General features: G+C 42.5%; 1 protein-coding gene and 1 pseudogene across 12 annotated transcripts in view; one reads left to right on the forward strand and one right to left on the reverse strand.

The window, feature by feature from the left end:
* LOC144782548 (nucleoside diphosphate kinase B pseudogene) overlaps positions 1-1,018 on the reverse strand; it is a 63,749-nt pseudogene extending 62,731 nt beyond the window's left edge.
* NRXN3 (neurexin 3) overlaps positions 1-13,185 on the forward strand; it is a 2,205,897-nt gene that overhangs the window by 2,136,266 nt on the left and 56,446 nt on the right. The window lies entirely within an intron of this gene.

Consider the following 13,185-nt stretch of genomic DNA (forward strand, 5'->3'; position numbering starts at 1 on the left):
CTGGCATTGGCGAGGCCGCATCTGCAGTGAATCTCTAACGAGGCCGCTGCTGGTCGCTGTCTGAATGCAAGTCACAAATGTGTGTGTGGGGAGAGAGACAGGCGGAGAGAGAGAACAATAGAGTGAGAGAGTGGGGCAAAGAGAAACAGTCAGGGAGGAAGAGAGAGAGAGAGAGGAAGGCAGAAAGAGAGCGAGAGGGAGGAACAGAGAGCGAGAGAGGTAGGCAGAGAGAGTTAGAGAGATACAGGCAGAGAGAAACAGTGAGGGAGCCAGAGAGAGAGAGGGAGGCAGGGAGAGAGAGAGAAAGAGAGAGAGCGAGAAAGAGAGAGAGACAGTCAGAGAGAAACAGTGAGGGATCCAGAGAGATTGAGGGAGGCAGGGAGAGAGAGAGAAAGAGAGAGAGCGAGAAAGAGAGAGAGACAGTCAGAGAGAAACAGTCAGGGAGTGAGTGAGAGAGAGGGAGGCAGGGAGAGAGAGGAGTAGAGAGAGAGACCAGAAGGGAGAATGAGAATGAGTGAGAGAGAGATGCGGGTATAGAGAAAGACAGGCGAGAGAGAGAGAGAGAGAGAGAGAGAGAGAGAGAGAGAGAGAGAGAGAGAGAGAGAGAGAGAGAGAGAGAGGTAATCCGCAAAAGCAATACCTATAACCCTAGCCTTAACCTTAAACCTTGACCAAACGCTCCCCTGTGCCAGTGTGGTGATGGGTTGCCAGTGCACGGATCCGCGCTGCTGCTGCAGTGAAAGCATCAGTGGATTTGTTTGAACCCCTTCGATGCTGGTGACGGAACCGTTCCGTCATCAGTCACGGCTGAGCTGTGCTGATGACGGAACGGTTCCGTCACGACCGCGCCCTGTTTTGGAATGTCCAGCACAGGGCGCGGCTACGGCGCCGCACGGAAGCGGTTAACTTGGGCCATTTATGACGGGTCTGCACAAAAATTAAAAACTAAATACGCTCACCGCAGTTTGTTCCTCATGAGATGAGCGCTCATTGGTCGAGCCTGGCGTGGCTGGTACATGCTTTGAAGTATTTTACCCTCTCCATTGAAATCCCCACAAGGATTTCCTGGTAAAGCAGAAAGCGCTTCGCCAGGATCACCTCCAGACTGTGGTGGTGTGGTGGCACTGGCGACAGCTCGTGCCTGGAGGAAGCGGCTTGCGCCTGACGGGCACAGCCACAGTCTGAGCCCACTGGGCCCAAGCAGGTATTGAAGCCAGGTACCGGGTACAGCGCGTCACTCACGTCCACTCCCTGTGCCCAACATCTTCATGTCATGGGTGCAAGTCATGTTTAGGTGGCCACAGAGGCATGAAGACTTCATGCAGGACATGGCCAGACCTCACTCCATGCATTCTGTACCTGCAAGGCGCGGTGGAAGGGCGAACCGCGGTGGATCTGGGTGCACTGTGATGAGGGCAAGGAGATTGGGTGCGGGGTATACCCTGAGACAACAGCCTTTGTACAATTAGCAAATGGTGGGTTCTGTGGCCTGTGGTGCAAGGGGTGGACATGCCTAAAGCTGGCAGGGCAATGCTGAAAGCCCTACCTTTAGGATTGTGGCGGTAAGAGAACTGGACTCTGTGTGGACATTTAGCTTTTTCCATCCCTTAAAGCCCACAGACAGCTGCAGAGTGCTGTGTTTGTTGTTCTCTGGGGGCAGAGAGCCTGGGTGCAAGCATGGCCATGTGCCCCTAATGTGCACCCTGAGGCGGGGTTGAAGATTGTCTCCTGTATCGTCTGGCGCCAATGGAATATGGTGAAAGTGGTGGCTGACGAACAAGCATTATGCCTATAGTCTAATATATATGGTCGAAGTTGATGCTCTGTGGGCTCTGTTGTTTGGGAAAGGAGGCAAAAAGCATAGTCAGAAGTCACAGCCTTCTTTCAAAGCTTGCTAGGCACATCCAACACCAATGCCCAGGATTATAATCAGATTCTGGACACTTGATCAAGAATATCAGAAAAAGTTAAAAAAAAATTTCCGATAAAATGTATGTCAATGGATGTTATGGTTAAGCACTTAGGGCCAGATGTAGGTAGCCCTTTACCGGTCGGAATTGGCCAAAAATACCGATTTTCGTCCGTTTCCGACCGGTAAAGGGCTATGGAGATGTAGGGGCACAAAAAACGCAAATTTTCGGTAATTTTACAGAATCGGTAAATTTACCGATTCGGTAAATTTTACCGATTCGGTAAATTTACCATTCGGTAAAAATACCGAAAATGTATTTTGTGATGTAGGTAGCACTTCTAACAGTGCTACAGGGCCTTTAGAATTCGGTATTTACCATGCAATACAATTGCATGGTAAATTACGAATTCTTGTGTACATGCACATCTGTGCATGTACACCTGTGCCATGTGGCACACAGACATGCCCTAAGGGCATGTATGTGTGCCACATGGCGCAAAAGCCAGTTACAGGGGTGCAACAGGGTGTCAAAGTGACACCCTGTCCCCCTTAGCAATTCGGTATTTTTACCGATTCGATAAATACCGAATCGGTATTTGCTATTGAATCCTATGGGCTTCAAGGCCCATAGGATTCAATAGCAAATACCGATTCGGTATTTACCGAATCGGTAAATACCGAATCTTACCGATTCGGTAAAAAATACTGAATTTTTACCTACATCTCATTTACAGATTCTATAAATACCGAATCGGTAAAATTCGGTATTTATGAATCGGTAAATGAGATTTACCTACATCTGGCCCTTAGTCCAATAGCATAACAATACCATAAGAACGCTCCTAAATTTTCCATATACATTCTTAGGTAAAGCAAAGTTATGGGTTAGGATCTGAAACCAAACATCCAGTGAAATTGACCAGTTTTGGTGTGAAATTCAACCATACTTCTCCCAATCTATTACACTGCTGATGACCTCAAACATGACTTCATACATGAAATCGCAAACAATCTTTGTTTACATCACTGGTGACATCACACATTATGTCGCAAATAACTTCATACATAAAATCACTGAAAACATAATACACTTGATATAGGGCTGATTAACACTTCATTATTAGGTATCCTTGCAACAATTTTTCTGTAGAATCAAGTTTGATGTACCACGCTATGATACTTTTCATCATCAGTATTGCATGTAGGAAAGTGCATGTACTGCTGCAACTTTATTTTAACACACAACAAAACTTAAATACCTTTAACTGCACTGTACAAGTATTTCAAACTATATCAGCAGGTTGGAAAGCACTTTCTTCTGTAATTCTGAAGTGTGATGAACACAACGATGTTAATGGGACAACAAAAATCAAGGCACTTTGCTTGGTGATGAGCAAATGATAAATATTTACTATAACCCAATTTACCAGTAAATCTGCATATCCGTACACTTTTAGTGGCTATTTCAATGGGGAATGTGCTGTTTGTAAACAACAGTGAGTTACCACATAATGCTTTAGTAATATATTTGTGATGGTGTGCTCCAAGATGCAACAATAGCTAACACTCTCCCGCTGAATGAGCATGGCTCATTTGCTATACGTTTTCTTTGTGTAATGCCTAGATTTTTCGCAATCCCTATGACTCCAGTGATGTAACATTGATGGCAGCACCCCCCACTCTGAAAACTGTTCAAGCATCGCTGTGAATGCCTACCCAGCAAACAACCTTCGAAACAGCAGCATGGTTTCTTCATCAAACCCGACCACCTACCCAGTTCTCAAGCCACCCTGCCTTGTGGAAGCCATCACTATGAGGAAAGCCTTGGCTAATGGGCCTCGCTGTTCCCAGGAGCTAGTCAGCAGGAGGCAGCCATTGCATGGGTAATAAAAAGCCTGGTGTAACACATCCGCTATCCAATTAAAACCTTACCATCAGGTGCCACACCCACACCACTGTCTGAAGAACCCTGCGTTTCCACTCCACAACACCACGTAGAAGAATGGGTCCCTCAGTGGTTGGTCATGAGGCAGTATATGGTTCATTGATCAGGGATACATGGAAATTTCAGGGCCATCTCACAGCAAAGATATTGTGCAAATGTAATGCATATATTAGCATTTTATTAACATATGACAAAGCAACTTGAGTTTTTAAGACCGTTTCAAGAAGAAGACTGAATCGTTTGTACATATGATGCCACTTAACATCCGGTAAAGTTCAGTGGCACAGCAAACAAATTTCCATATCTAACACACCTAGAGGAACATTTAATAACATCAGGAGTAAGGCACCATTGTTTCTCAAATACAAGGGACACCTAGTGGCTGTCATTGGTACTGCTGCTAGTAATAAGACTGACATCTAGTAACGGTAAATGTTAACGCTGCCAGTAACATAAAGGAAATCTAGTGATAGTCAGAGGTACCGCGACCAGTAACATGAGAGGGATCTTGTATTACTGCCGGTAACACAAGAAAAACTAGGAATTGTCAGTACTACCGCTGTCTTTTTCTCTCTATATTGAACAATAGCATGGAGAAGTAGTAACGGTCAGTGAAACTACAATGCATTGTCACTGTGTAATCTTTTTTGTTTAAGATATCTGTTCATTTTCAATTCAAGGTAGCATACTGTGTGACTTCCTATTATTAGCCAGCGTTCCTGCAGCTTTTTCAGCATTTTTCGCTATATTCTCTTTCTTACTGTAAATCTTATAACTCTTGTGATGTTTACATTTTTAGTAGCATCTTATAGGCTGTCACTCATGACGACATTGTTGATGTCATTTGTGATTTTATGTGTAAAGTCACACTGAGTGCAATTGAGTGTTGTTATTGTTTTAATGCTCTCCATTCTTGTGGTGCATTTCAAAGATTTTTAGTTTTGGAATTCATTAATAGATGCTTTGCAAGGGAATGTCTGGGTTTGGGATAAACTTGATCATATATTGTGCCTCTTCTAAAATGCTCAGTATTTCCAAAGGGTTCCTCTTGCTCTTTCTCTAGTGCTAATATATGTGTTGGATGCACAGTAGAAAATGCAAGGGGCAAGGGAAGCTTGCACTGCTTTATGCCCCGAGAAAAGATTGCTTTCGATATCCATAATAGTCATTTTATTCTTAGAACTGTACTCACTATCTTCCCAAAATGTGGAGAATAAACATTTTGGTCACCACAGGGGCCCCCCTAGTCAGACAGAAATCCCTAGCTGACCACTCAAAATTCAGCTTATCCTCCAAGCGGCTTACAATATTTATCAGTGGCACCCACCAGCAACTTAGACAAAGTTGGCCACCGAGCCCTATTCAAATGTATAATTACACAAGAGACTTTATAAAAGAATCAATAAACTGCCAATCTAGATTCTCAGGGGCCTTTTTGCCTTTTGAGTTCCTAAATCATGTGTAATTTCTGCCAGCCAAGAAAATAAATTGAGAGGATTTAGAGGGATTTGCTTATCGGTGCGGTGCTACGCGACATTGCTTTCTCTGCTGTGGCCCCCTCCACACGGCCAGAAAGGGACATTGAAGTCAGCATAATCTGCTCTGGTTCAATAGCCATCTCTTTCATGCTGTCTTGAACAACAGGCAGATTAACTCTGCACCTCAATCCTCCTAAACTACAGCCCAACCCACAGACCATGCTCATCAATGCCGTGCAGGTAAAATTTTGTAGCAGCGCATAACGTCCGCTTAGCATCAAGATTCCTCATCGGGAAGTGAAACTAGTGATTTATTTATTTTTTGCTATTTTATATGGCGTTAACTGGATCCATGGCTGGTAGTAGAGCACTTTACAGAATTTACAATGGCAACTGTGGGAATTTAGAACATACAATTACTAGACACAGGCTCTCAAGAAGCCAAATTACTGGAAAAAAACAGGGAGGCGAAGGCATATTTACATGAAATATGTCATCTAGGGGGATATAAAACAAAAGGAATGTGGTTAAAATGTAATAAACATATGTGCAGTGAAAGCCCCAGAGTAATATTAGACACAGTGCATTATTTAGAGTTCGGCAGACGCGTACTCCATCACAACCATCATAAATAACCTGCCCGCCTTATTGCAAGTGCCATAGGATATAGCAAACGTAGAATAAGGCAGATGAGTTTTCCATCACATTTGGAATGGAGTGACTTGTCTGCCAACCTCTAAATCCAAACTTAAATCTCAAGACCGGGCCCTCAGTTTTTCTCATATGGACAATTCATGGTTAAAGATCAAGAGGGGAAATTAGGAGCAGCAGATGTTTCTCTCACTTTTGAAGACTTCCTATGAGGGATTTGTCCTGATGGTGGCCAGGATGGAGCTCCATAAGTTAGGAGTACTTCCAAAGAAAGCTTCCTTGAGAATTCTACTCTCTTTGCAAGTTTTCTTTCTGGTAACATTTACTGTTATTTCCTCTAAGTGCCATAAAAGACCCAACAGCAATAAGGTTACAGAACATTTCAATTCAATACAAAATTCATATCAAACAATGACATTTCATATTTTTCAACTATAATAACAATTTGTCTACCTGACAGCAACATTGTTACACTGCATTTGCAATAAAAGATTTAAAGAATCGTTTCCTGTTACATATTTTATACTGTGAGAACAAATAACACATGAATGCAAACAATGTTAAAATAAAGGGCAGTTACAACAGAAGCAATTACTGATCACTTCACATTCATTGTGTAGAAACCATTCCCAGCCCTAGCATATTATTCTCTCCTAAAACATTTATTTTGACACAACATAAGATCGCACTGCATTTGAAGCTTTCTAATTGCAGTTTAATATCTGGGACTTCGGGAAACAGGTAAAAAGCATCAGGGAGATGTAAACATTTGTGGGTAATCGCAACTGAGGTCTTTTTGTCCACATATTGATCTCGGTGGTGACTAAGGCTCATTATTTCTTTCGCAGGAGCCCTCTTCTAGAGAATTTCCCCCTAGATAAATCAAACAGGCGTATAACTTCATTTAGGAGTCACGGTCGAATTCTGTGAAACTTAAGTTTTTCCTCCTCAGCATTTTTTAAAACATTGAGCTGATAATTTATCTTTGGTGTCTTCATTGTGTCCTCTTACGAAGTCAATACATATATCTTAGTCAATAGATCCCAGGGGCACAAACCCAATTTCAGTCTCAACCCATGGTCCATTAATGAGTTTACAAGAGTTAATGTCCTATTCAGTACCAACCCTCTAAATCATAAACATTTAGATTGCCATCAAGCATCATTTGCTCACTCCCATACAGAGCCAGTGGTTCTATCTTCCCACTGAGTGCCTTGGTTAGAGGAAAGAGTGATATGCCACTTTATCGAAGATTACATTCGACAATTCCATCAAATGCACCTAAAACATTAGTATATAACCCGATTCCTGAGCAACTCAACTCGATCCCCAAAAAAGAAAATTTTGGGGTATGCCGCACCTCTCCACTGGCCCTAGGCCCACCCGTCTCAATTGTACATCTGATGCAGAGCTTTTAGCTCCTATGGTGTGCACTCCCACCGCCCCTGTTGCTCCCAAGAGGCGATTGTTAACAAAAACAGTAAACTTTAGACCCAATGTGGGTTGCACCACCAGAGATCACAATGCAAGTATCACAATAAAGAATATCCAAGAATTGTTGTGTCTTGTTTAGTTTCTTCTTTATTCAGTTTTCTTTTAATCAGGCTGATTACTTGCATCTCTTGCATTGTGATCTCTGGTGGTGCAACCCACATTGGGTGTAAAGTTTACATAAAACATTAGGTTGTATTATTTCCCAAAGGGCGGGCTAGATAAGTGCCAGACTAAATAAACTTCCTAAATATCTAAACCTGTCTTCAACGTCAATCTTATTTTCTAAAAGCCTTCAATGAACTCATTACCCTCTTTCTTTCAAAGCCTAAAATGTTCATCATGTGACCCTTTTATTGTTAATTCATTAATGTGACAATCTTTGAAGACCCCAAGAACGGATTGATTTAACAAAACTAGATCATTGGAAAGTTGCATAATGCTAAGATGCATCTTCCTTTTCTGTATAGAAAATGAAGGAGATGTATCTATCATTCTGGGCACAGCTTCTAGAAGCAGAAACAAGCTATGGCTTATATGCAGTCCAGTTTGTTAATTTGCTCTTGTCAGTTTTCCTTATTTTTCTTGATTTTCCGACTGGTGCCCAGTTGTCTGTGTTCAATGGCTGTAGTGTCGATACCTACAAAGACTAATACTACACTAGCGGCCACATGCATCATTGTTGCCGTTTGCGATTTCTTAATTGCGAAAATTAAGGAATCGCAATTAAGAAATCGCAAACGGCTATGCATCAAGAAATCACAATTTGTTTTGCGATTTCTTAATTTTCCTTAATTACGATTCACAATTTGCGAATCGCAATTAAGGAATCCCTTCCCATTGATTCCTATGGGCCTAGAGGCCCATAGGAATGAATGGGAAGCCATTCTCATTTTGCGATTCGCAATTAAGGAATCGCAAAATGAGAATGCTATTTCAAGGGTGCAGGGGGGGTCCAAAGGACCCCCCCTGCACCCCTGAAATTAACTTTAAGAACATTTTTCACACACACATGCCCCAAGGGCATGTGTGTGTGTAAAATGAAACTTTGAAAAATGCACTTTTGTGCATTTTTCAAAGTTTTCGCAAATTACCATGAAGGGGAACTTCATGGTAATTTACCTCTCCCTATTTGCAAATTCACAAATTCTAAAGTGTGATGCATTGCATTTAAGAAATCGCAAATTGCGATTTCTTAAATGCAATCGCAATTTAAGAAATCGCAACATAATTGCGATTCCTTAAATTGCGAAAAAATAAAAAAACATGATGCATCCCAAAAAAGGAAATTGCATTCGCAAACGGCCGAATTTTGCGATTCGCACCGTTTGCGAATGCAATTTACCTTGATGCATGTGCCCCTAGATGCCTAAAGGGATCCTGTACTCTGAATCTGCACAGCCAATTATCCTAAGATGTTCAAATGCATCCAACAAGGTGGCAGGAGCCCGGGGGTTCAGGGCCCTAAACTGTGGAACACACTAATCCCAAAGCTGAGGGGAGAGTCCAACTACATGAGGAAGTATCATTCTTTATAGCTTATTCAGCTTTCTCCTTAAAAACAAGATATAACGCCCCTTAACAATAATTATCTCACCACTGGAGGAATTTACAGTGGGGGAGGTAGCCATTTTTGTTGTATCGCATTCCGATTACTGTGGAGTGCTGCAGGTGGAGCCAGCACTCTGTTTTATTTCATGCAGTTTTGTGAGTTTCTGCAAGAGGTGTCAATGCAGGAGACTGAATTGTTTGGGATCCCTCCTTCAGGCTCTCGTTGAGCTCTGCGGGATCATAAGGTACAGGAAACAGCACTGTGTCTTCTAGTTCATGCAGCTTGTTCGCTTCTGGAATATCTCACGGTGTAGGAAGAATCAGTGTCTTGTGAGGTTCTGTAAGATCTCACAGTGCAGGAGACAGCAAGTAGACAGCAATGTTTGCTGCGTCTCACACAAGGTTTTGTGGAGATCAACAGGATGGAAAAGTGCAGGAAACTATTATGTTTCATGCAACTTGTTTGCTTCTGGAATACCTCACAGTGTAGAACTAAGCAGTGTCTGTGAGGTCCTGTAAGCACTCATATTGTCGGAAGTGATATTTGCTGTATCACCTGCAGGGATTTGAGGAGCACAGCAGGATTGCAAAGTGCAGAAAACAACATTTTTGTTTTGTTTCATGCAGCTTGCTTGGTTCGGGCACCTCACAGTGCAGGAGGCAGCGATGAGACAACATTGTTTGCCACATTTCATGCTGGGTCCAGTGGAGGTCTCTAGACCCTCACTGCCTGTAGAGCACCTGCAGGCCGTGCAAGAGTCTGTCATCTGTTGTACCAAAACCAGGTTTCTAGATGTAATTGATTCTCTCAAAGCAAAACAGCCAGTGTTCTCCAGCAGTAAACAGAAGACCTGGGAAACTCGACAGCTCTGGAAGGAGCAGTCCGGTTGGGGTAGCTATACCCATACGCCAGGCAATACTGATATTCGGTGGCTCTGCCCAGTCCTACGTACCACAGTTGCCAGTCAGAGCCACCACTCATCTCAACATTTCTTGATTTCCTTCTCGGCTAGTGGTGTCCAGCGAAGGACTCAGAGAGGCGTATCCTCTACCAACTTGCATGGTATGCACACTTCGAAAACCCGTACAATAAATCTAAATAGGAACTTACCTAGCAGGTATCTATTCTGAAAATGTGCATGGATCCTCTTGTCCCTCACATGTAATGGACATCTCTGCTCTAGGTCTGTTCGCTTCTGCAATTTACATATTTAATAAAACTACAAGGGTACTGGGACCATCATGGCAAACCTTCTCCATGGCAACAGGTGGGCTACAGCATGTGCATAGCACTATTCCCACTTTGGCGTGTGACGTCTGATCGTCTGGCAGCAAATCACCTGCCACATGCCAGCATATAGGACAAAAGATCCATTGTCAGCATTGGAAGCCTGGCTCACAGATCACAATGCAGCCTTTTCTTCATGCAAGCGCTTCATTAAAATATATTCTAATTTTGGAGGCCAGGTGACCTCAGCAGCTGCTCAACTCTCTGTGGGAGAAGATGTTGGCAGGCTGCTGAGGGCGAATGCAAAGTTCCAATGGAACTCATTTAAAAACCATCAGCTGTAACAAGATCTTCCAAATATCTGTGCTTGTATTTCATTTCTCAAGTAAGTGGTCAAAGGGGACCATCTAGGCCAAAATCTCTGCAGTGATGCCTTGGCTGCCATTATTATTTTGAGAATTACTAAGGCAATATTACTTTCTTAAGGCAAATGTACAAATGTAATTTTAATTATTTTGTCCAAGTTACATACAAGAGGCATGTTAAAGAAATGCCACTCTACAAATCTGGTCATGTAAATGTAATGATAAAGTCCAGACAGTAGTCACTCATGGTAATGGTCAGGGGGAAGCAATGTGAGTTCAATTGTAATGGTTAAATAATGGGTGAGTACTAGCAGTACAGAAAGTTACTAGGATTTATGCCTCTCAAATTTGCCTACTCTTTAAAAACGTTGCAAGTTTTCCGAAGTGAGAACCTTGCAACTTTGAACAGAAGAGGGGGACACAAAGTGGGACATCTTTTGCAGCAGAAAAAGGCAGTGGGGATATGATCAGTCTGAATCGTCAGAGGCTAAGTACAAGTCTCTGCGAGGACAGTTTCCGAATTTTGCTGAATTGGAAGATACAATTTAAAACATACCATCTTTTAAGATAACCTCTTATCAATTGCAAGCAGAGCAGGTAGCAGGACTTCATGAATGGGGTGCTCCATCAACCATATAATTAGCCAACATGGCTAGTGAAGGCCCCAGGTGACATTAATTGTAGGTAGTGCCGGGCAGTAGACAGCACCAGAGAAGGTCCTATTCCACTTGGTTTCCCCTTAACAACATTTACTAGTCAAGTTCTTTATAGTTTGATGATAGAACATCCACCTCTAAAGGGTTACCATCCATAGAAGAAGCTGGAGTCTCCAGGGGAGGCAGCTGAATAATTGTTTATTGATATTAGAGATGTTGTACGTTGCTCATGTGAAATATTGTTTTGCCTTAACATTTTGGGCCTCGTATGATTTTGAAACAAAACTAAATACCAAGCAATAAGCTAGTTTAATTTCAAGAAAGAGTTTAAATGTTTGTTTGTGTTGTCTGATAACATATCTATGTTAAAAATCTTGTGTGCACAGAATATCGTGTCAAAAATATCAAGGACTAAAATATTGAGAAGGAAAGTGCAAATAGGTAAGTGTAGGTTTACTATTCTTAACTCCACGTCTACGTACCTTGAATGTATGGTAAAACTTTGCTTACCTATACAAACTTACTTTCACAATATATTGTTGTCCTCGATATTATTGACACAATATTTTGTCCATACGATATTTTGAGCTTGATATTTTGTGGCAATTCGCTCTCGTTTTTGCCACAGTTGGTGTTGCTCCATAGACTGTTGTTTTGAACTTTTGAATCAAGAACACAGTAGGGTCAAAATAGTTTCTTTTGTCAAAATTTCGTTAAAATACATGTATTGCAGTGTTAGACTTGGCATCCTTGGCGTGGTTTCCCCTGACTTTTTGCATCTACCTCCTGCTTTTTTGACGGTATACTGGATTTCGTTTTTACTGACTTAGATGCTTTCGAACGTTTGCCCCTGTTGATCAGTGTCAAAGTGCAAATTCTCCCTAGGGAAATTGCTATTATGATTGGTTATCCATGATCGGGATATTTTATTTACTGGTTTGATGGTGCTAGGGCCTGTAAATCAAATGCTACTAGTGAGCCTGCAGCACTTGTGCCACCCACACGAGTAGCCCTGTAAATCTGTCTCAGACCTACCATTGTAGTGTCTGCTCAGGCAGTTGTCACTGCCATGTTGACCTGGCACATGCACCCACTTGCCAGGCCCAATTCTTCCCTTTTCTTACATGTAGGACACTGCTTGGTTAGGCCCAAGTTACCCCCATGGGCAGGGTGCAGTGTTTACATGTCCTGATAGTGAAATACTGACAATTTAATTTTTCAAAATTGAAAGGCTATCTGTACAATAGGCTAACATGGGAGTTGCTTTGTAACATCCCACAAGTATACATTTCCATTGGGACAGGATAGAGAAGTGGAGTTTAGGCTTTCTGAACTCAATGTAATAACAGCTATGTGACTCATAGCTGGGCTGAATATACCATGGCTGCATTTAGAGTGGTGGGAGGAGTTTCACTTGCACCTGAATAGGCTGTGTCTCCTTTACACAATGCTGTCTCCACCTCCTGTGTCATGCTGAACCAGAGAAGACAGAACTGGTTTGGACTGGGCTCAGAGACCTTTGCCACAATGAGAACAAAGAGAAAATGGGATATAAGTATTGAACCTTAAATCCCAGAGAATTAAATCACTTCTGGACTCAAAAGAAACCTCTGCTAAGGAGAAGAACTGGATAGCAGTAAGGAGGAGTACTGCCACTTTGTTGTGTGTACTTTGCCGGGTTCGCTTGCAGTTGCTGCTTCTGCCAAGAAGAGGATGAAGACTGCACCTTTGCTGTGAACTTGCTTGAAGAAACTCTAAGGGCCTATGTGTGATGGCCTCCTGTTCTGAAGTCTCAGGGCCACAAAGACTTCAGTGGAAACCCACTGTCAAGCACCTGGGCTGCTCTGGGGACTCCTGCTTTTAAAAGGGCACCAATTCCATTTCCTAGGGCCTGAGAAGTGTGTAGTT

This window comes from Lissotriton helveticus, chromosome 9, assembly GCF_964261635.1.
Source record: "Lissotriton helveticus chromosome 9, aLisHel1.1, whole genome shotgun sequence".
Lineage (NCBI taxonomy): Eukaryota > Metazoa > Chordata > Amphibia > Caudata > Salamandridae > Lissotriton > Lissotriton helveticus.